General features: G+C 34.2%; 2 protein-coding genes across 3 annotated transcripts in view; one reads left to right on the forward strand and one right to left on the reverse strand.

The window, feature by feature from the left end:
* LOC140756659 (ethanolaminephosphotransferase 1) overlaps positions 1 to 20858 on the reverse strand; it is a 57402-nt gene extending 36544 nt beyond the window's left edge. The window contains exon 1 of the mRNA XM_073092210.1: positions 20780 to 20858. The gene's annotated coding sequence lies outside the window, so the exon portion shown is untranslated. The remainder of the gene's footprint in view (positions 1 to 20779) is intronic.
* The window catches only part of LOC140756661 (stress-associated endoplasmic reticulum protein 2), a 116182-nt gene that overhangs the window by 70343 nt on the left and 21377 nt on the right, over positions 1 to 24462 (forward strand). The window lies entirely within an intron of this gene.

A 24462-nucleotide genomic window follows, 5' to 3' on the forward strand; every position in this document is an offset into this window, starting at 1 on the left:
ATATCTACTAACAAATAAATATATACTTACGTCATTTCTTTTCATTTTAAAAGCTATATCAATAGTAATTTTTGCCCATGGATTTTAAGCAAACTTTATTTAGGATTTAAGCAATTAGGGTGAAACTTCAACAAGTATAGAATTTTTGCATTTTTTAAAAATATTCATCGTCATTACTTATAAAATGCGTTATCGTGTTAAAAGTGCCAAAAATTAATACGCTGTACCTCCGCAATCCGATACCCACGGGGACGATTTTGAGTTATGACAATGTTCGTAATAAAAATAATGTTAGGGTACTGTTCTACTGCCAAGTATCAAGTTAAGCGAGAAAATTAGTCTCATTTAAAATATTATGCATTACATCTACTTATTAATACACGAAGCTATTTTTGAAGATGGACAAGGCATTTGAAGTTATTTATCAATACGTACAGATAATTAAAATTTATTTCTCCGTACCTATGTTATTTTAGGATATCTGCTATTCTCTAAAGTCATGTACCTGACATGGTAACGTAATGTACGAAAATGTTATTACAAAAATCGATTATCTCTACCTATAGTTATCTATCCCATTTAATTTTATGTAAACAGCTGGACCAATTTTGATATGACTTTCACTATATGGGTCGCTACATATCTGACGGAAAATGCGTCACGTATTATAGGTCGAAGACCACAAATACTCAAAACTCTGTAGGAAGTGTTAAAATATATTTTACCTCTTAAGCAGAACAAAACAGAACCAAAAGCGGTTTTTCCCAAATCACGCACGTGTGCTAACCAAAAGATCATTCTAAACTCTTCGCTCATCGCTCACCACTACGTACTACAACAACCCGCTAAGTGCATCGGACACCGTAAACCACCTACATAGAGTGATAAAACTAAAGTCGATTTAATTTATTCCCATATCGCGCGGTGTGGAGTTACGATGTGGGGATAAGGCTCTGGGGAGGCCACACATTGATGTTCGTAATACCTATCTGCTTTCAGTATTTTGTACCAAGATGATAGAAATTAAAATGTAATAGCACTTTCTGAATGATCGTGGTTAAGTAAGTTAAAAGGTGGTAGAACTTAGTGGCTCGACGGCGGCACCACCGCTACACCCATTTCTGCCTAACAACAGCAGTGTTAAGCGTTGCTGTGTACTGGTGTGAAGGGTGGTGGTAAGAGAGACACACTTTTCCAGCTTAGTCCTTAGGGGTAGACGCGCATATGTGGCATAGGAATCTTATCCTAAATGGAGTTTATTACAAGTTTATTACAATATTGAATCTCACAGAAAAAAGTTAAAACATGTCGTTAAACAAGCGCTATGTAAAAAAACGTACCTACTATAAACTAAGTGATTATTTGACTGACAAAACGGTGCGGTCTGAAGTAGTTCCAGCTCCACATGTACCATTAGGTTAAGTTTAACATTGTAAAAAACAGTTAGTATAAGTTAAAGCCGGCGATGCATTGGCGACTCCTCTGGTGTTGCAAATGTCCATAGGCAACGGTGACTGCTTTCCATCAGGCAGCCCGTCTGTCTTATCGTTAGGTTACATATAAAAAAAAAGTATAAGTTAGACAGTGGTTCTAAACTAAAGATTCATAAAGATATTTTAAATCTTTGTAGGAGCGGCTCTACATATTCGAAAGTAGGCACAGTATTACATAAATAGTTACTCATGAAATGACTTTTCAAACTTCGTTTACGGCACTACCAGCTTGCACATGCCTTACCACGCATTCTCCTTACCTATTTCCGATATAGGATAATTCACGACTTTTAATCATTTCCTCTATATTTGTGTACTTTTTCCATTACATTACATTCGGTTGATTAGTGAGACGAGCGAAATAAAAAAACAAAAACTTTTTTTATACTCTTACGAAACTTTTTATATACTTTATTTTATGTTTGTCTATCGATTGAGAACCACTGGTCTAGAATAAGGGTTCAAATGGTACACACGCCCGAGGGGAGATATGATCGTGTAGGCGGGCGATTGTTATCGCTACAAATTGTGTTAAATCGCAAATCGTATGAACATAATTGGATTGAACTTGCGAATGCTGTTTAGTATTCATATGGGTTATAATTTATTTTTAATATGACTATAGATAGACATATAGAAATAGTACAATCGAATGTATACTACTCAATGTATGAGTAAATAAATATATTTGTAGTATAATATCGAATCCGTACTTGTCGCAAACTCCAAACCTTTACACACGTTTGACTTGATGTCCCAAACATCAAAAACTAAATTATTATAAACGCTTGCAAATTAAGCAAACGAACTCAAACATTATCTTCATGTTTCGATTTGTGACGAATTGTTAAACATTATATTATGGATGTCATGTACCTATTTGGATTCTTCTAAATCACGGAAATTACTTGGGCTATATTTTTAAGCAGTCAGGTTTACAATATATGTATTTAACTATTTTTTACCCTCAACTTCGCTTGCGGTCAAAGATTTTTTATCTATTGCTCGGGAACGGTAATTCTTTGTACAAAATTTCACGACAATCGGTGAAAGTGTAGTAAACAGTTTTGAAGGTGGTAGAACCCTTTGTGGTTCGACTCCGGCGGCACCACCGCCACACCTATTTCTACCTAATAACAGCAGTGTTAGGCGCTGCTGTGTTCCGGTTTGAAGGGTGTGGTAAGGGAGACAGACCTTTCCGAGGCTTTCCAGCTTAGTCCTCAGGGGTAGTAGCGCATCTGTGGCCGACCTCAGGTAGGAATATCTAATCCTATCTCGGGTTGATTACAGATGTCCATGAGCGGTGGTAGCCACTTAACATCAGGCGGACTGCATGCTCGTCTGCTACTCTTATATAATAAAAAAATAAATAAAAAAAAAATAGGCAGTTATACATACAAATTAACAATCACAATTTATTTTATTATTTAGCATTAGGATAAGTACATTCGTATAAGTGATACGTTGTCAAAGAGTTGTGAATGACGAACACCACGAGGGGAGATAACGGTGTGGGCGTACGATTTTTATCGCGACAAATTCAACACTTGTAAATCATTGTAACCATAATTGGCTCAATGGCTGGTAATGAGAGTATTGTGAAATTTATTTTAATGTTTTTATTTTTTCACTCGGAACAGTAACAGCCTACTAGTATGAATTTTGGTCTGGAAGTCCAGGGTTCAAAACCCATAGTTTTTTGTGTGAGTGTTTGTGTGTGTGAGTGTTTGTGTGAGTGTTAAATATTACTTTTCATTTGCTTTAACAATGAAGGAAAATATCTTTAGAAAACAAACATGCCGATATAAAATAAAACTTCTTAGGTATTAATAGGTGTACCTGTACCTATCTAAATGTGTGTGTGTGAAGTCTACCAAGCTGTATTTGGTCATCGTGGACTATAGTTATGATTCTCAAAAACAAAAGTGACCCGTTTTTGAGAAAAACGTGAAAAGGTCACAATTACTATTAACCCTGCGTTTACTGAAGATTCATTATCACAGATTACCTTTCTACACTAATAATAAAGAGGAAAACTTTGTTTGTTTGATTGTAATGAATAGGCTCAAAAACTACTGGGCGATTTTAAAAATTTTTTCACCATTCGAAAGCTACATTATCCACGAGTAACATAGGCTATATTTTACATGAAATATACTTGATAAATAGATTTTGAGGCGGTACAAAGTTTGCCAGGTCAGCTAGTCTTACATAAAGTTCAATATAATTTTCTATACAATCCTTAAAAATATTTATACTCCGTTATACGAGTTCAACCGTCACAACAAAGTAAAGCCTACTCCCTCAAGCGGTCACCGCGTGGAAGGTATGGAGTCCATACAAGCGCTGCACCCTCGATAAATATACCCACTTCCGTCCGTATGGTATAGGGACTGTTGGTACTGTGTAGCCTAAATTTAAAGGAGTAATGTCATTTTGATACGGATTGTATAATAATACTAGCTGACCCGGAAAACGTTGTGTTGCCATATAAATAAAAAATGTTAAGGGTGAACAACCCTTATCACTTAGGGGTATGAAAAATAGATAGTAGCCGATTCTCAGACCTTGGTGAAAATCGGTAAAGCCGTTTCGGAGGAGTACAGTAACTAACATTGTGACACGAGAATTTTATATATAAGATGGATAGCGCGCATGTATTTCAAAAGCGACGTTAAGGGTTCGTACACAAAACTGCGATGCGACGTCGCATCGCAAAAATCTGCCCTCGACGCATCGCAAGAACTTGCGAATTGATTCGCATCGCACAGTGGTTGTTGTTGTTGGTCACCCTGAGAGACGCTGCGCCGCACGATATCGCATCGCAGCAATTCGCATCGCAATTTTCTGCGTTGCGAATTCGCATCGCGTCGAATCGCAGTTTTGTGTTCGAGCCCTAAGTAGAAATTAAGTTCTATATATAAAATGAAAAATAAAAACAGAAGAGTCTGACAAACAACTGTCTTTTTATCATTTTTTTTGCGCATTCATTCATTTTATCAAATTTGCGCATTGCTTCGTGGCATTACATAAAACGTAATAATAGCAAATAATAAAAATTGTAATTGTAAAAAGTCTACAAAGTAAAGTCTTTCTTGTTCCGTGGTAAAGTCAGACACGGTACATAGTAGAATAACTTCTGTTTCCGGACTCCGAGGGATCGAACCCGGTTCTTATGAGTGAATCTTCCTACTCGAATCCACCTTAGCTTGGACTATATATCCAAGGTTAGGTGGTAGAACTCTTCATGTCATGGTGAACTTAGTGGACATGGTTAACCTTAGGGAGTCGTCCAAACTTATCAAGGATTTAATACACGGGCGGCATTACCAATCTTTAATTAATTAGCCCGCATGCTCGTTTGCTTCTTCTATATATAAAAAAAAAAACCTAAAGTAGTGAGGAAAAGTCCGTGCCTAGCAATAAGACCTAATATAATTCTAGCATAATAAGGTGTATAAAGTAGGGCGGTGCGGCAAACATTCCCACGGTGTTTCAGCTGAGGCGGCTGTTTTAGCTGGCGATTGTTAGCTTACCCGGCACTTACCTTGCAGTTAAATTGCATAGACTAAACGGTGGCTTATGACTTTCTGCCTTTAGATTCGTAGTCGCTGTGAGGCTGGTTATTGAGTTCATTGCAACACAATAGAGAGTCTAGTAACTTTAAATAGAAGAAAAATGGTATGGGAAGGTGGTTATTTTACAAATTCATCTATTTATCATAAGATGGCTATAATAAGATTTTTAATGTCTCATAATACTCATTTTATGTCAATTAAACTCATTGCATATTTGGAAATACACCTGTAAAAAATTACAGAGATCAATTTACGAAAACCTATTAATTATTGTAGGTAATAAATTTAGTTAAAATAAGTACGACGACACTTTTTCATAATAAACGTCCATGAACATCTGTAACCATAGAAGAGGAGTTCTATCTCAAACCGAAAACAGATACGGATTGAGATTGAGATGGTTAATAAATATTTCAAAGCAGTTGCCCCTTCTGTAAACGAGTTACCTAATCTTTGATCGAAGCGTGTATCCATTGCCAAGGTCACGGTATTTTTACAACAGAAACATGTAAAGTTGCGAAATGCATTTCGGTGCATTAAAGGCTTGTTTTGAGGTAACCGAGGCGTTCTAAGAAATTATTGAGCGTCCAATTACATAAAATTAAATATATGTAAATAGCATACTCGTACCTACATTATAGGTATTATATAACATTTAAGTATGTTGAATCGAAGAAATAGCTTAGTAATTCTTGTATTACTTTTTTATGTTGTACCATTGTTTTATAGGCTTGGGTAGTGGTTGTCGTAATAAAATCTCATATGGAAATTGTAGCCCCAAATGATAAATCTGCCCTTAAATTTTAAGGCTACGTTTTGGCACTAGGTACACGTTTTGGAAACTATAACACTACTTTAGAGCTTTATTCCTATCACTAGGATTACTGTCCGCACGCGAATTTATTTCACATACGTTCCACTTGTATCCTAGTGTTTCATAGACACTATAATAAATAAATAAATAAACACAAATTATGATTATGTGGCGTTGGTGTTGCTGCTGTAGAACTACGAAGAGTTTTTTAACACTGCTGCTATTAGGCAGAACCAGATGTGGCGGTGGTGATTACGCTGTTATGTTTCCATTTAGCTACTTGTATGAAATGTTTCAACATGCCTCTGAGTAACGCAACAGGTAACTAGTGTCTCATAATACTAGTGTCTCATAAGTTAGCTTATACTGATTTCAGTCATTTTCAGTACACTTATCAGTGTAATATTAATTTAAATTTGACTGAGTAGTACTAATATATTTGAGTCACATTGAGTAGAACAGATAACAAACGAACAGATAATAAATGAAATGAATCATAATTGCTCAATAATATTAATTTTGTGGGTAGACAATAAATCTTATCTGGTATTAACGTCATATGCAAATAATTATCTAATTAAACAATACAATAATTAATTATAAATTAATTGTTAATAATTAAAAAATTAATAACAAAGTACTAGGGCAGCATGAACCCGTGCAGGTTTATCAGACAGGCGCCTCTTACGTCAACAGTTGAACGTTGCTGACTCAGGGTTATCGGAACTCTACCTACATTTGAGCGCCTAGTGTTTCAAAGCCAAGAGTTGTTGTAACTAAAGGTCAAACATAACATTTATTGATATGTTGGTTCTGTGCATGTTTTTGTAAATATTAAAATTATGTATAAACTAATAAAGAAGAACCATTATTATTCTGTGAAACTACAAAGCCAGTTAGTTAGTTTATGTAGCACTTGTTCAGAACTGATGGGCAAATATGACCAAAAGTTGCAAAAACATGATAAGTTTATTTAGTTTATTAACAAATTAATAACAAAGTACCAGGGCTATATAAACGCCAACAGTTGATATAACTGGCGCCGCTCGCGTTAACAGAATCGTTGCTGACTCAGTGTTATCGGAACTCTACGTGCCACTCATGACGCCCGGCCGGTTTTGAAGTCAAGAAATATCTTGCACTTATTTTGCAAAGCGTATTACGAACCAGTTAACAAAATGGATATAAACATAGATTAGTAAAGATTACTCACTCCTAACAAGAAAATGTACCCAGTTTTGAGAATTGAAATAGTTGCGTAAAAAAGTTTTGCCTCGTCTCCGTGCTAAAATGTGCCTAAAATATTTGAAATAAGTATTTATTTATTATGTAAATTACGCAGTATTAGTTATTTATTCGTAAATTTTCTCTAAAAATGTTTTTATTTGTCAAGAATTCAAAAAAAGAACTTACTAATAAGCCGTTTGTGGCTTCATTCAATTTCAAGGCGGCGAAGTATCTTTACTAATCTATGGATATAAAATTGATTTAATTGTCATGTTACTCATTCGTGGCCACATAGGTACTGAACGATTAATGTATGCTTCGAAAACCAACCAAAATAATTGTACTTTTTTAGTCATATTACATGCACACGAGCATGTAGTTCAAACGAGCATGTATCCTCATGATAAAATGAGTATAGCCGCCCATGGACATCTGAAACCAATCCCAGATAACATAAAATTCCATCCTGAGGTCGGCCACAGATGCGCCGCTACCCCTGAGGGCTAAATAAGAACGCCTTGGATACGTAAGTTTCACTTACTACACCCTTCAAAGTGGAACAGCAGCGTTTAACACTGCTGTTATAAGGCAGAAATATGTGTGGCTAACTGCGAAAAAATAGGTACTATTAGACAATACGGAAACAAATTAATATAAAACCATTATCCGCGCTAAAATACTGTCAAATGGGTATAAATTTCTTTATAAATCGGTTTAAAACAAATAACTTTTACTACTCTTATAATAAACCGATACTTATAACTTAGTTCATTTTTTTTAGTAATATTAATACATGAAAGAGCTCAGCCTTATGCCGACGGAACATCACAAATGATATTTCAAGTAGCCTCCTAACACATTATAACGGTCAGCCTTAAAGCAATTATGACTTCTAAAATAAATCAAATTCATTTTCAACATCATTTACCTTGGATTTTAAAATTAAATTCGTTAAAATATATTTATCGACGCGTAAAATCTCTCATCGTTCACAATTTTTCAATGTACCTACCCTTATGCGTGTGGCCGATCTTTATTTAGGTAGGTATAAACAAGTCGTTTCTCTCCCGAGTACTAAAAGGTCTCCAAAAAAAAAATATAAAATCACCAACCTTTTTGTAAACAACATCTTAAAGCGGCCCGTAAAAATTTCCTCGCTGCTTACAATTTATCTCAATAAAGAAAATTATAATTTTTTACGTTCCCGAATAAAAGTAAAGGCATCATTCGGGCTGTAACTTAATATGTCGGAAATCGGATAGCAGACAGTATGGCGCGGCCTTAAGTTTTCTTTTTAATTTTTCTCTTTTTTATTCTGTAGAAAAAGTCAAAGGACTTTTATCTTGGAGCCTGTTTTGTTTTTTTTTTATCTTTTTGTATCGTGTGTGATCTGTAGGTTGATGAACGAATTGTTTTGGTGGTTGCTTGTATGTAGGATTAATAATATAAAAGGTTTAAGCCGTTGGTGCGTATGCGTTTCTCTATCAGGCTTGATCATTGATTGATCTAAAGACATTTTACACTTGAGTAGGTTGTGTTTGATCCTATGAACAGTTCAATAATTGAAACTGATTTAGGCAATTTTTAAAACAAAAGAACTAATTAAGTGTGCCTTTTGAAACTATTAATGATTGAGTATTAATTAAAACAGGTAGCGCTGCGTCAAACTTGTTGAAGTTTATAGAAGTTTGTTGAACAAGCGTATTGTTATTGTTTGAAGGGTGTGGTAGAGCGGAAATGGCTGAAATAATATAAGACATTTTTATTTAGGCACTTCTACTTACTGCATTCTGTTTTATTTCGTTTCTTTGTAATCAACCAGATAAGATTAGAATCATTCTTGAGTACTACCACTGAAGATTAAGTTGGAAACCGTCAAATAGTTTAATTTCACAAATATTTTACTTTTATAAGATTAAAACGAGAGTGTACTTACTGTGTACTTACTTACTTACGTGTGTGTACTGACGGTGGTCATTGCCGCACATGGACATCTGTAACCAACTCCATGGAGAAGAGGGGTTCTACCTGGAGCCTGTTGCAGATGCGTTGCTACTTTTGAGGACTAAGATTTTTTTTATAATATAGGAGTAGCAGACGAGCATACAGTCCACCTGATAGTAAGTGGCTACTGTCGCCCTTGGACATCTGTAATCAACCCCAGATAGGATTAGATATTCCTACCTGAGGTCGGGCACAGATGCGCCGCTACCCCTGAGGACTAAGCTGGAATGCCTCGGCAAAGTCTGTCTCCCTTACCTCACCCTTCAAACCGGAACACAGCAGCGCCTAACACTGCTGTTATTAGGTAGAAATAGGTATGGCGGTGGTGCCGCCGGAGTCGAACCACAAAGGGTTCTACCACCTTCAAACATCTACCAATATCACCATTACTATCACTACATCTACCTAATCTTATAATACAGATACAATTCTTTTTATACTTACTCAAGAATAATCTGTAGATAATATCAGTAGTAAAAAAATGCCGACTAACACGGAAACATAACGTTTTGCCAACCCTAGCGACAAAAACTAGTCCTACTCATTTATATATTTACCTCTAAATCTACTATATATTCAAGTTTACATAACCACAAGTACCAGGTAACCATAATTTATATGTACAATAATTATTTACTAATACGAAACTATTTCAAGTGCTCTCAATAATACGTACCTATAGATAAATAATTATATACATAGATATCACCTACAATCGTTTAAAGATAACATTACTTATCAGAGATAAATTAATCTATAATGTACCATTTACCTAAATTTGTGAAATTTTTACCCGCGACATCGTCCATGCTTACTTTTTGTTAACATCACAAATCATCAAATTATTTTTTTTGGCACCATATTGGAACCATATATTAGTAAAGATACGTCGCCGCCTTGAAATTGAATGTAGCCACAAACGGCTTATTAGTAAGTTATTTTTTTGAATTCTTGACAAATAAAAACATTTTTAGAGAAAATTTACGAATAAATAACTAATACTGCGTAATTTACATAATAAATAAATAATTATTTCAAATATTTTATACTTTTTTAAGCAACTATTTCAATTCTCTAAACTGTATACATTTTCTTGTTAGGAGTGAGTAATCTTTACTAATCTATGATTGGAACATGCAAAAATTATGCATTTATTATTTTTCTTACAACATTCAAATATACATACTTTATTTTAAATTTCGTTCGGATTCAAAAAGGAATGCATCATTTGATTCGTCAGCTGAAGAAAACCAAACCCTTTAGTGACATGACAAATATTTTCGCCATTCGACACCTTCTGTCACGCGCCATGTTCTAAAAACACGTTAAGCGGAGTTAGGACACTTCTGCGTATCCATTTTAATGAGCATTCAAATTTAGAACGTTTACTTTTTAAATTGACGTTCGGTGCAGCGGTTATTTTCGTAACCAGCCAGGAAAAAGTGCGGTGATTTATTTAAGCAGTGTTAAATTCGACATGGGTTTTTTTTTATAAATGGAAAGGTATTAACTCTACAATAGAATTATAAAATAAAGGGTTTTTTTTATTATAAAAGGTTTTTTGTATTAAATACAGTTATAATGGAATGTGAATTTATTTTACTAGTTAAAGACCAAATATAGTTTAGATAAAGAAACAAGAAGTTTTAGAAAATACCTCTATACTTATAGTTAAAAAATTAATTTAAAGTAGCGTCATCACTAAAAAAATTTAAGTTTTAAAGGGTAGATAAATAAAATGCCTATAACTGACTATTCTCATTTTCTACCAACCTGGTAGAGAGAGGATTTTAAGAATTTGCTGCAGATATTAAAATAACAATCAAATTAAGATTAACAGAAATTAATTTGCCATTATGCATTCAAAAACGGAGCCGCCAGCCAGCCAATATAATTTTATAAAAAAAAAACATAAGCATTTTATTTCCCGTCACAAAAATAGTACACGTTCAAAAACTTATATCAATAACACATGTTACCATCATCGAAAAACCTATTCCGTTCGGAAACGCATAGAAGAGCGACATTCGATATTTTGGAACGAAATTAGAAAAAAGTCTATTTTTCTTTCCAAACTATTTGCGCATGTGCTCGTGGTTTTGAGTTACGGGTCAATAAAAAAAGAAATAATACTTTTTGTTAAATTCTTTGCGGCCAAAGCTTCAGCGGAAGGGTCAGCCTTTGTTGCATTTTTACTTCTTTTTACAAAATTATTACCCTTTTGTGATATTTTGAAAGTGGTGACCCCACAAATTTAACAATAGCTTAATTTATAATTTTCGGCTGTATTATGCGACCTTTGACTTACAAATAGGGTTACATTTCTAAAATAGTTAAAATATTATAGTTACCATAATTGACACAAGAGAAAAAATGGTGTGAGAAGATTATACTCTACTTTTACTTAACAGATTTTTTTATTTTTACAAAAGTCTACCAAAATCGATAAATCACATAAAACTGTTTTTATACAAGATGGTGCAAAAGTTGTTAAATGTATTTATGGATAGATTGTACCTACTTTTAAAATTTTAGGATTATTTTCTCATTAAACATTCATAAAAATCGAATTAATTAATATATAATTATGTAATTAATACGATAAATTAAGAAACAAATTCTATGTTACGCTAAAATCCTCCTAATAATCCTCCTTATAAGTCCTGTTTTTAGGAATCTAAAACCCTGTAAATTACAAAAAGATAAATCTTAAAATTAGTACATAAATTACATCTGAATCTCTACATTTTGCTCTTATTTTTATTAGTCAAGCTTAAGATATAATTTAGGAAGAATAAACTCTATCACTTAACATTACCGCTTCAATAAAAAAGATCTATATGTTTTTCCTTCCCGCCAAGTTCCCAGCGAGTCCGTTCCATTTTCAAATTCCGCCAACTGCACCTGCGTTAATTATAACGCGTTGTAACGTACCGTATTTCAATTAAACCCATTTAGAATTAAAACTAAAGCGGGCACCGGACACAGCTGGTGCGTTTCTAGCTCCTATTTACTTTAGTTCTGTCTTGTTAGTCATTCATACATTAGTAATTTCGTACCACAGAACAGAACTGAATATTTTTAAGCTGTATTCGAAAAGTCATCCTTATGTCTATGGAATATAGTTCTGGCATGTTATTCGAATGTCATTGGAATGTTTGTAAAAAGAAATGAGATAAACATGCTGCCGTCGGGCGAGTGAGATGTCAATCAGCTGTCAGCGACTTTCCGCCTTCCCATGCGCGCCTGGTACTGGCGAGCGTAATGTACTGGGATTTTTGTACTATATTTCTTTAAATATTGTTTAAGTAATAAACAGAAACGATGCTTATTGATTTAATTATAGTTTAGTTATGAGTGTTCAAAAATTATTACTTATGTAGAGATATTAAACTCAAACGTAGGTAGGTTCAGTCTTTTTTCTATAATTCTGAAATTAATTCCTTGTTCAGTTACTTCAGTATGCTTTTGGTATTTTACTGCAAATACAAACACAATTTGACGCAAATAAAATGAGGCACTAGCTACATAATTAATCCTTAATTTCTATAATCATTTGTTCACCTACTTACTAATGACCCTACACGCCTACAGGGTCTCATCAGTTTACTAGAATTGAAACAGCCGAAGTCCTACAGCTACATAGGTAAAAAATATGGTAAAAAAATTACCTCAATATGACGACATAGTTAGACTAATCCTTAATTAAAAATTACTGGTTAAAAGTAAAATCTTTGATGTACCTCCTACTGCCAATACTTATAAATAGGTATTTACGCCTCACATTTTTTCACACCTACCAGGACCTCATAACTCTCAGAAAAAAACATACCGTCGAAGCCATAGGTAACAACTAGGCATGCACTATAAATATAACTATGTATTATACATAGATAGATACGTTAGGCCGCAGTTTCTCTAGGCTTCGCGGTTCACCACGCGGCGCTGTCCCACGGATATCGGGCTAGTGTTTACCGCTTCAAATCATTATGTATTTTGTTACACCTAACTCGATAGGTTTTTCTTGCACACATTTTGTAGTGTAGTACCTACATATCGTTTTAATTAGGTACCTATCTACACCTATTTGTCTAATCGAGATGACGATTACGGTATGCAAATAAATTTGCATTTGATTAAATACTACTTATCTTATTTTTAAGGAACACCTTACGATGTAGGTATCGACCATAGATTAGTAAAGATACTTCGCCGCCTTAAAATTGAATGAATAGAAGCCACAAAAGGCTTATTAGTAAGTTCTTTTTTTGAATTCTTGACATATAAAAACATTTTTTAGAGGAAATTTACGAATAAATAACGAATACTGCGTAATTTACATAATAAATAAATAATTATTTCAAATATTTTAGGGACATTTTAGCACAGAGACGTGGCAAAACTTTTTTACGCAACTATTTCAATCCTCAAACCTGGTTACATTTTCTTGTTAGGAGTGAGTAATCTTTACTTATCTATGGTATCGACAGTAACATTCATGTGAATATTTTTACATGTATAAAATGTTATTCAGTAGGTAAGTATGTGCTATGAAAATGAAAATGAAAAAAATGAAAAAATGATTTATTGATTCACAGATACATTACAAAACCTATGCTATATGCTATATGCTATATGCTATGTACCTTACATTGTAGATATACCTTCTAAATCCAATTAGATCTTTTATACACTTTTAGATATTTAATTTAAACTAAAAAATACATTATTTTTTTATTATGTATATCAAAAACAATACGTATTTTTTAAAATATGTATTATAAAAGTTGAAAATAAAAATCTCACGAAATAAGAAATTATAAATTTATAACAATTGGGATTATTTCAAACCGTTAATCAATTAACCCTTTAACATTAGAGGTAAAATTTGAAGTGAAAAACATTCACACAAAATAAAATAAAATACATTTAAAGTTAACCCTACAAATGTTTTAAAAGAAACCACTTGTAAGAAAAAAGTAAAAAAACACTGTTCTCTTTCCTCATCTACACAATGTTATTTATTTTTTTGGGTCACAACCATTCTCACGGGGTCATAACGATTTGGGCAAATCTTAACCCTTTCCATTATGCTACAAACAAATTGTAAGAAACACTTTTTTCGACAAAATGTTTCCTCTTTTCAGAATTCTTACTTATTTGTCGCACAATTGTTTGCCAATTAACCCTTTACTGTAAGAAATATCTGGGAATATTGCAAAAGGGTATTTTTTATGCCTGCCATATTTTCTTTGTCAATTGGATTACTTTATAAATAAATAGTTTTTGCCCACGGCTTCGCACGCGTTTAAAAGAAAATAATATAACGTACTAACAAACATAAAACTGAAAATTCGTACCTTCAACTTTGCTAAAGATCATCACTTGATCAAATGCATAGTTTCCGATTCAATCCTTACTAATATCGATTAAAATAATCGATGTTTTGGGTCCAAAAGATCGATTCTGCGATTAATCAATCTTAGATCGCCATCCCTAGTTCCCGTGGGATTTCCGGGATAAAACCTATCCTATGTCCTTTCTCGAGTCTCAGACTATCTTTGTACAAAATTTCATTAAAATCGGTTTAGTGGTTTGGGCGTGAAGAAGTGACAACCAGACAGACAGACAGACAGACAGACAGAGTTACTTTCGGATTTACAATATTAGTAAGGATTACAGACTGATTAGTTAGCAACCGGATTTAAATTAATGAACACGTAATCATGGACCATAATCAAATCAACCCTAATGGATAGATTCTGAAGGTGACACGTACCTAGCTATTTAGACAAAGTTGAAACGCATCATGTAATTTCGTGTGTCTCTTATCACACTCTTTAAAAAAGAACGTAGCAGCGCTTAAAATTGTTCTACAGAATTGGTCGGGGTGATGCCTACGGATTCTATCCACGAGTAGGTAGTTTTTCAAACCTACCACCGGTACCACCACCCTTAATATTTTATACAGGAAGTTCAAATCATCATCATCAACCTATAACTGTCCCACTGCTGAGCACGGGTCTCCTCTCATAATGAGAAGGATATGGCCATAGTCCACTGCGCTGGCCAAGTGCGTATTGGTAGACTTCACATACCATTGTTTCTTTTTTTACAAATCTCTCAGGTATGCAGGTTTCCTCACGATGTTTTCCTTCACCGTTTAGCGAGTGATAATTAATTTCTAATACGCACATAACTGAAAAATCAGAGGTGCCTGGGATTTGAACCTGTGACCTCTCGATCGAGAGGCCGAGTTTCTTAACCACTAAGCTATCAATGCTTTTTAATTACATTAAATAGACATACAGTCGTACGTATTGTCTTACGATGCGAGGATTTCTTATTGTTATATTTGTTACTAGCTGACCCGGCAAACTTAGTACCGCCTCAAAATATATTTATCAAATATATTTCATATAAAATATAGCCCATGTTACTCGTGGATAATGTAGCTTTCGAATGGTCAAAGAATTTTTAAAATCGGTCCAGTAGTTTTTGAGCCTATTCATTACAATCAAACAAACAAACAAAGTTTTCCTCTTTATCATATTAGTATAGATGTACTCATTCATAGAATTATTGAATAGTTTAAAAATGTCTTCGCGGTACAGTTTTTGACAACAGTGCTGTCCTCTCTTGGATTTAGTCCAGTAACCGCCTCCTACAGAATCCTTGAGGAGAGAGAGTGGGTCTCTACACCAACCCAAAGTAAATAAATGGGTGCCCAATTCCGCCTGTCTAGCTGAAAGCACTTACACGCGAAAAGTGTTCGCAAACAAACACTTTGTAGGGTACATATATAAAAAGTGGGTGTTATATAAATATTTATTTATTTATTTATAGAATCGCCAACATACTGTACACTTATGCATTAAATATGAAACAAACTCTAGTAGGTATAAGTGTAAGTGTCAGGACAATTATAGGCGACGACAACATGCAAATTAACAAATGTCTATGATATAAAAGCTATGAATTAAAAATACAAATATTATTAAATTACAATATACTAATTGTAACCCTTTTAAATATCCCTTCCCAGAGTGTGATCCTTATAAGAAACACATTCAGATAGAGGAATAAAATACACGGTGTATTTTTTTTTCAAAAATAACTAGTTCGATTCCCGGCTAGGGAAAAAGAAATTTTAAAAAAACTAATGATGCAGTTTTAGTTTTTATCAAAATTGGCCTCGTAACTCCTTTCAGCTTTTTTCGCTCACACTTATAGTTTCGGATTTGGTCCTGAAGGCCTATTTGAAAAATTCACCTGTATAAGCTTAGCTTAAAGCTTGATTTTGTAGGCTTCATTATATAGGCGTTACTTGAATGCCATGGAGTATGGTAAGTGACTGTGTTCAAATTAACACAACAAAAGTTTATCTAAAATTATTATAATTTTATTGTGTATACTGAAGATATACCTATATAAATATACTATACTCATTACCGCCCATTATTAATAACCAATCCACTTATCCAAACTTTTTATCCAAAAGATTGACGTTTAACAACTCCTGTGTACTAGAAATTGACAATTTCAATGTATAATAGGCAGAAATCGGATAAATTGAATTAATAAAACACACACTACTTTTGCCTTTCGTATGCACATTCCTGTCCCAGGGTTGCTGGAAGAAATTCCATATTGCAATAAGCAATCCTTTGTACTTCTCTATGTCTATTGTTTTTATGTGTATCCTCTTTTTTTGTGTACAAAAACTTAAAAAAAGAAAGAAAGAAAAACATGCGTTATTGCTAAAAAGGAACGCTTATATACTCTGCAATTTAGGTAATTCTTCGCAAAGGTGTTTTTATAACATCGGAATCGCAGTCGAGCGTGCAGTCCACCTGATGGTAAGCTACTTCCACCAATGGACATCTGTAATAAACCTCAGATAAGATTAGTTTCTTACCTGAAATCGGTCACAAATGCTCCGCTACCCCTGAGGACTAAGTTGGAACACCTCGAATAAGTATCTATCCCTTACCTTAATTAGGTACCTAATTATTACTTTTTCTTTATGATCCTAATAGGTACCTACGTAAGTAATATCAAGATTTCACGACACCATCCCACAATATAGATTAGCACTTAGTTTGGGCAGGTGGGGTCCGCGCCACCCCGGCGCCGGTTGTTTACCGACCACTCCCGTGCCACCCCGGTACTTGGGGGTTCAACAAATATTGTGGGAGACTATGCAAAAAGTGGACGAGTTAGGTAAAGTGAGTTTCTAAATAAGTAGCGTGCTTCCCGTGATTGATTTTAAAGAAATGTAGTGGTTGACGACAATAGTAACTTTACATTTCTTTATAGTTCTCATTAGTTTTCGTAGTTACCTAAAAAAAGTCGTACATCGGTCATATCACCGCTATGATATGTAAAAGGTCTGGGTTCAATCCTCGTTGAGGCTGATAGGTTCTTATTACACCTGTATGATCTGGATGCAGGCGTTAGTTTTTGTCGTCTCGTCCTCAAGGTTGTAAAAAAATATTATATGCAATTATTAATTTAGTTTTCTTTTTTAGGGTTCCGTACTCAAAGGGTAAAAACGGAACCCTATTACTAATTATTAATTGACAAAACGAGCATACAGTCCACCTTTTGATAAGGCAACTGACACACATAGACGTCGATAGTCAACCGCTTATAGGATTAGCGCACTACCTGAATACTACGTTAGAACGCACCATAACAGTATCGCCCTAAACTCCTACAACAGCGCTTAACACTGTTATGAGGCAGAAATAGGTAGGTGGAATGGTAGGAGAAGTGGTGCCTCCGCAGTCGAAACTCGAAGGTCTGTACCACCTCTGAGTTTCAATACTACCCATTTTAAACCTACTTCCCAGAGGAACGAGATTATCTGTGAGTTATGTAGGCTATTATCATTTGTTTTAATATCCATTTATATGTGACTACGCCAAAGCAAACCAAATTTAGATATTAAATTAATTTAATAAAACTTACTCTCCTCTCAGTCAGTCTCTAATTATAAACTGATAGACGAACAATTAAAACTTGCTTAATTAATCGCCAGATTCGAAAGATGGGCCGCTATTACCAAAGACCCATCAATAAGGGGAATCGTCAATGGGTATCGAGTTACCCTTAATGGATCGAATTGAAATTCGCTGAATTGAACCCTAAAACTGAACCACAATGAAAGCAACCATTAAACTGTTTGTTTTGTTAAAAGGAACTTGAAACAAACAAATGAGGGCTGTTTGAAAAGACTACTGGTCTACTGGTGACTGTTTGGTAGTTTGAAAATACTGGTAGAGTTACTGGTTTAGATTAATTTTATGGTTGTAGAACCTTGTGATACGACTCCGGCGGCACCACCGCCACACTTATTTCTGCTTTATACAGCAGTGTTAAACGCTGCTGTGTTCTGGTTTGAAGGGTGTGGTAAGAGAGACATACTTTTCCTAGACGTTCCAGCTTAGTCCACAAAGGTAGCGGTGCATCTGTGGCCGACCTCAGGTAGGAATAACTAAGGATTAGTTTGGGAATATCTAATCTTACAATTCTTACCTGAGGTCCTAAACTTAGGATTAGTCGATGTATAGAATTAAACGCTAAGATGAATCCAAGGATAGTGCAATTCTTCGTGATTCATTTGATTAGTATTAAAATAATGGTGAATCATTCGATTCCGAGTAAATCCTAGGTTATAATCTAGTCTAGAATATACCTAAGTGTCTATTAAGTACTATGTATTTACCGACTTATCTAGTTTCATCTGAAGACCTATAAATTTTCATCTCGAAATAGAACTAAACTATAGATATCCGATTTCGTCTTATAAACAACACAAATTAAGATAAATTACTGAGTAATTAAACAAACAATTTTATACATATATACCTACTATAACAAGGTTTATAAATAAATATAGGAAAAGGAAATCTTTGGTATGGGAGATATTCTTATAACCTATACGAAAGCGTACATAAGTAGGTACAAATATAAATTTAATCACACAATAGAGGCTTTAATTAACAAATTAATTATTATTCGACTATTAATATAATTATCGTAAATACCAGGGCAACATAGTTAAACTAAGATACATAATACACGTTCAAATCGTGTATATAATAATTATACATTATACATAATTATCAAATGATTACCAGGCGTGCAGAGGCGGTAAGCACGTCAAATTATGTTATTACGGTAACAAGGGCGGGATTGGAATAATTAATTCCATTAGACGGCACGTGCGCTTCGGATCATTACAGGCCACGCGGCTATCATGGATAAGTAGAATTTTGCATTTGGATGTATACAATGATACAAAATTACTTGATTGATAGTTCTGGAAAATTATTGTTTAAAATTCGGAATATTGAGTTTCTTTATTCTAAAGTCGGTTAGTGATACGATGCTATCCCTAAAGTTAAGTTAGGACGCTTTCAATTAGGTGTTATAACATCTAAGAAGGTGGTAGAACCCTTTGTGGTTCGACTCCGGCGGCACCACCGCCACACCTATTTCTGCCTAATAACAGCAGTGTTAGGCGCTGCTGTGTTCTGTTTTGAAGGGTGTGGTAAGGGAGACATACTTTTCCGAGGCGTTCCAGCTTAGTCCTCAAGGGTAGTGGCGCATCTGTGGCCGACCATAGGTAGGAATATCTAATCCTATCTGGGGTTGATTAGTGATGTCCATGGGCGGCAGTAGCCACTTACCATCAGGTGGACTACATCCTCGTCTGCTACTCCTATATTATAAAAAAACGATGTGTTATAACATCCTTCAAAATATTACTGTTATGAGGCAGAAAGAGTGCTTTCAGAATTGATCTTTAGTTTAAATACTTCAGTGCGATCAGTTGATCGAAGTTTAAATATGAATTATTGGAAAGTAACGTTTTCTTGTTGTTACGCAATTATTATCTTTATTCGACACAAAAGTGAGTATTTAAATTAAAATTAAACAACACAACACAAGAACTTGGAAAGATAACAGTTTTATTAGTATAATACAGGTCCTTTTCCTTACTAAAATAAGGTAAGCTATTGCTTACAACTGTACCACGTTTTTCTATATACATCATGTTCTAAGTTACACAGGCGACCGCAGCGCATTGCGGTGCTGCGGGGAAACCGCAGTGGAAAAAGGATAAATCTACCAAGGGTTCTAAAAGGATTCGTTGGTGTTTAAAATAAATAAACATGACGTGAAACAATACTGTTGGAAAACTTTGTTAAATGTGAATTGTGGAGAGAATCTCAATTTGGGAACTGTGTAGATTAAAAACTGTCATTTCAAAAACATATTCGTTTTTTTTTATTGAATTAAGACTTTACCAACTAATCTAAGTACTATTACATATTCCAGTCGTTTCATTGTTTATCTCTATTATTTTTTTATTTTTTTAAGTTCTATTTTTATTACATAAAATGTAGAGATATTTTTAAGCATGTAGAAATATCGATCCACTATAATTTTTTGATTTTATATGAGACATTCTAACTTAGTACTTAAGGATCTTCCTATAATAAACTATGTCTTCAACTGCCTCGTTTCGATTTAGCGACAACTATCCATGAGTTACAATGAGAGCTTAACATGCGCCTGACATGCTCTCATTACAAACTTTCAAATATTAGAAACACTAATAGCCATTGAAAACAGAAAAGTCTCTCACGTACCACTCAAGGCTGGCCGCAGTCGCGGAGCGTGAAGCGTGGAGAACATGACACCAGCCGCTTTACAAACTCATCTGCCGCGACGACACAGGTATGTAATGTTGCTACTCCCGTTAGTGTGTTTAATTGTAACATCTGGATGTGTGTGTGTCATTAACTCTATAACTGGAATAAAATACATTTATCTTCTCCAGACTCAAGACAATCCGTGAGATTTAAGGTAGACTCGCAGCCACGGTAAACTTTTCCTTCAAAAGCCTAAAGGCATCAATTCTTCACATTGCTTATTATTTTAGGCTCTTTAGAGCTTTCTGATAAATTAAAATTATTAATTATTATTGTGACTTATTTACAATGCTAACAAGTCCTTGTTTTAGTATCCCTAGATTACACTTGAGGTTAACATTGTAAATAAAATGTAATGTGTTATAATATGGAGAATACCTACAACCTTTTCGAGTTTCTAAAATCTAGAATATAAACTAAAGCGGTAGGCAGACATTTCATCACAAAATTTACGTCATTCAGTAAGTATAATGTAATATCCATATTACAACCTATTACAAAGTCCTTAACTATCCATAGGATCGATAATCAACTCAATAAATGTGGTAACAACAAAAAATAGAATCCTCCAAAAGCCTTCAGTTATCCGAAACGGAAGCGGTAGGTTCATCGGGTTTAAAAAGAATCGATCAACCTGTATATCAGATTTCATCGCATCCGGATTTGACGTAGTTTTAAAAGGAAAAAAGAACTTTGTTTCTTTGTTTTTAATTTTTAATGCTTTCTCAATTGTTTTGGATTCATGGGAAAATAGTGTTAACAGTTTTCTTTTTAATTACTGGCTGATGGATGTTGATGGTCGTCAGAACTCTTTTTTTTTAATTTTTACTGCTTTCCCAGTTTTTTTTTGGATGCACGGGCAAATAGTAGTGACAATTTTCTTTTTCATTACTAACAGACGGATTGATTGTAAGTGGTCAGCAACATCTACAGATATATATAAGACAGAAAAAATAGATAAAAATGGATTATTAAATTATGAAATGTATATTTCTGTTATCTTTATTTAAGTAGGTATTTAAGTGGATGACTTTTATATTTATAATCTTAATAAATTTATATTTCATGTATTTTCCATCTAACTGACAATACAATAGCAAAAACTAAAAAATAATCTCAGATTTGAAAACCTGCACCTTGTACCAGATTTCCCGAAATTATAATTTCAAATTTGTTTTCTGCAAATGTCAGCGGTAATAACGACATAATGCCAAAACGTCACGTGACACCATTAAGTTTTGACAGGTGATTTGGCGCGCTTTGGATTTACACAGCATGGCGTCGACAAAATTATTATGCCATTCATTAAAAATACAGATATTTTATTACTAAAAAAATAAGGTTCAATTTTGTTGTAGACTTAATAATTACTTACAATAACGTTTGTTTGTTGCTTATATAGTTATTTTAGTTAAAAAAACAAACAAGTTCCATATTGTAAAAGCAATAAAGTTGAAAATAAATGTAACAGCTGAAATCTAAACGCAAAATGTTATTTCGTCAGTGGTTTGAAAGGGGATGTGCCACGTGACTTCTATTGTGAGATGGAAAGTCTTTAATTAATGGGAAAATGTTTATGGGACGCATTGTTAGGGATACTTAACAATTTAGCGTTACTGAGTAGCCCTTTGAAGGGTGTATGGGGCTTTATCTCACACTGTCTCTTAGGGCGGTAATCAACGCAACAATAAGGTACTATAAGCGACATTTTATGTCAGACACTGTCATTGAATGTTATTAATAATTGATCTATCCAATGTTTGCTTACCAAAGACTTTCTTGATTTCAGACATTGTCAAATTTCTATCTTTGGTAGGTAAGATTAGATAGATTGATTATAAATAATAGGTGGTAAACTTTCGCTCGAGTGTTACGGTGTGTGCCGGTGTTCAAATCCAAGGACTATCCCTTGGTTTTCAAAAGGTATAGTGCTTATTAGTGAACTATCGCTTGATTAAACTACTGAAACTACTAAATTATCGCTTGATTAAATTGTGAAGAAAAACATAATGAGGAAACCTGCATACCTGAGATAGTTATTAAAAAAAACAATCTTTAAAGTATATGAAGTCTACTAATACGCACTTGGCCAGCGCGGTGGACTATGGCCTAATCCTTCTCATTCTGAAAGGAGACCAGTGCCCAGCAGTGGGACAATAATAGGTTGATGACGATCGTGATGACGATGTGCATAATATTTAAAATAACGATCACCAGATTTAAAGTTAACGATGAAGAAAAACATGGTGAGGAAGCCTTCATTCCTGAGAGACCATTTTATATACCTATTCTATTGTATTCTATCAGCCTTTAAAAGTCCACTGCTGGACATAGGCCTCCCCTAGTCTGCGCCATTCCGACCGGTCTTGAGCCGTCTGCATCCAGCGGTTACCCGTAGGTATTTTATATACCTACTTTATTCTATATTTTAGGTACACTAGGCGTAGGAATTACTTACTTATAGGTTTAAACTGCCCGTTCAAAATAAGACATCATTTGACCACACAGACCGACCAGCTGCATAAACTAAGTTCGCTACAAAAAAGCCAAAGGGCTATTTGCCCAGTAGCCCTTAGTAAGTCATTAAAAGCTCATTAGCGCTTTAAGCTTTATGTGCGCGGGCTGAGATACGAACAAACGGACATACTTTTTTCTTCGCGTACGGTGACCAATATTTGCCGTACCACCTGCCGCTTTGCAAATATCTGTAGGCTGACCGTATTCGTTTAGGATATCTCTATCTTCAAATTATCTACCTACATGCATGAGAGTTTTGGGAAAGAATTCTGAAGTCGTGTGAAGTATACTGTGGTCGTATGAGAAAAGTTAGCTGGGACTAATGAGATGTTGATAATGATGTTTAGTTTCTCATTGTTTTAGTACTCTCAACTTGTACTTAAATCTCAACTATAAAAATATGAAGCAACAACAACCAAATGTTTTGTGAGAGACCAAATGTTTTTGTACAAAATATTAAATAATTATATTGAATCCCCTTTCATGCTAAGCACTATTGGTTTGATATGCCCCCGAATCCATTCTCGTTGTAGAAGTCTGTTTCACGTACCGTTGTGTAAAAAGAAATATACAAGTAATAATTTCATATATCGTTCCTCTAACTTTTATAATAAACATCTACAAGAATTGGACATATTTAATCATTACTCATTACTTGCATACAAGCGCGAATGAAACAGACTCTTCAAAATTGCATTGTGTAACAATTTACTTTTTTCCTTTCTTTTTTTACTTGTATATATATTTTATTATTTCAATATACCTAACTCCTAACAGTGTCAACAATTACATCTTTAAATTTTTATGTATCATTTATTACTGAAAACTTTGCTGATTTTTGTTATGTCTATGTGAAAGTTACTGTATGTATTAAATATTGTATGTTTCCCAAATCAAAATAAAAATAAAACATCGGGTACGGCTGGAATTTGGATAGATGTCCGTTGGTTACTAAATTTCATGTGTACTTTCGTGCAGCATATATCTACCTAAGACTTGACGTTGACGTTGGCTCTCTTTGGTCCAGCGTAGTGGAAAATGTTCTAAACGTTAATGCTCTAAACAGGCGAATACTCGTCTACATGTCGTTTGATACTTAAAAT

This window comes from Epargyreus clarus, unplaced genomic scaffold (genome assembly GCF_041222505.1).
Source record: "Epargyreus clarus isolate Ecla_fem2 unplaced genomic scaffold, WU_Ecla_fem_2.2 ptg000035l, whole genome shotgun sequence".
In the NCBI taxonomy this organism is placed as follows: domain Eukaryota; kingdom Metazoa; phylum Arthropoda; class Insecta; order Lepidoptera; family Hesperiidae; genus Epargyreus; species Epargyreus clarus.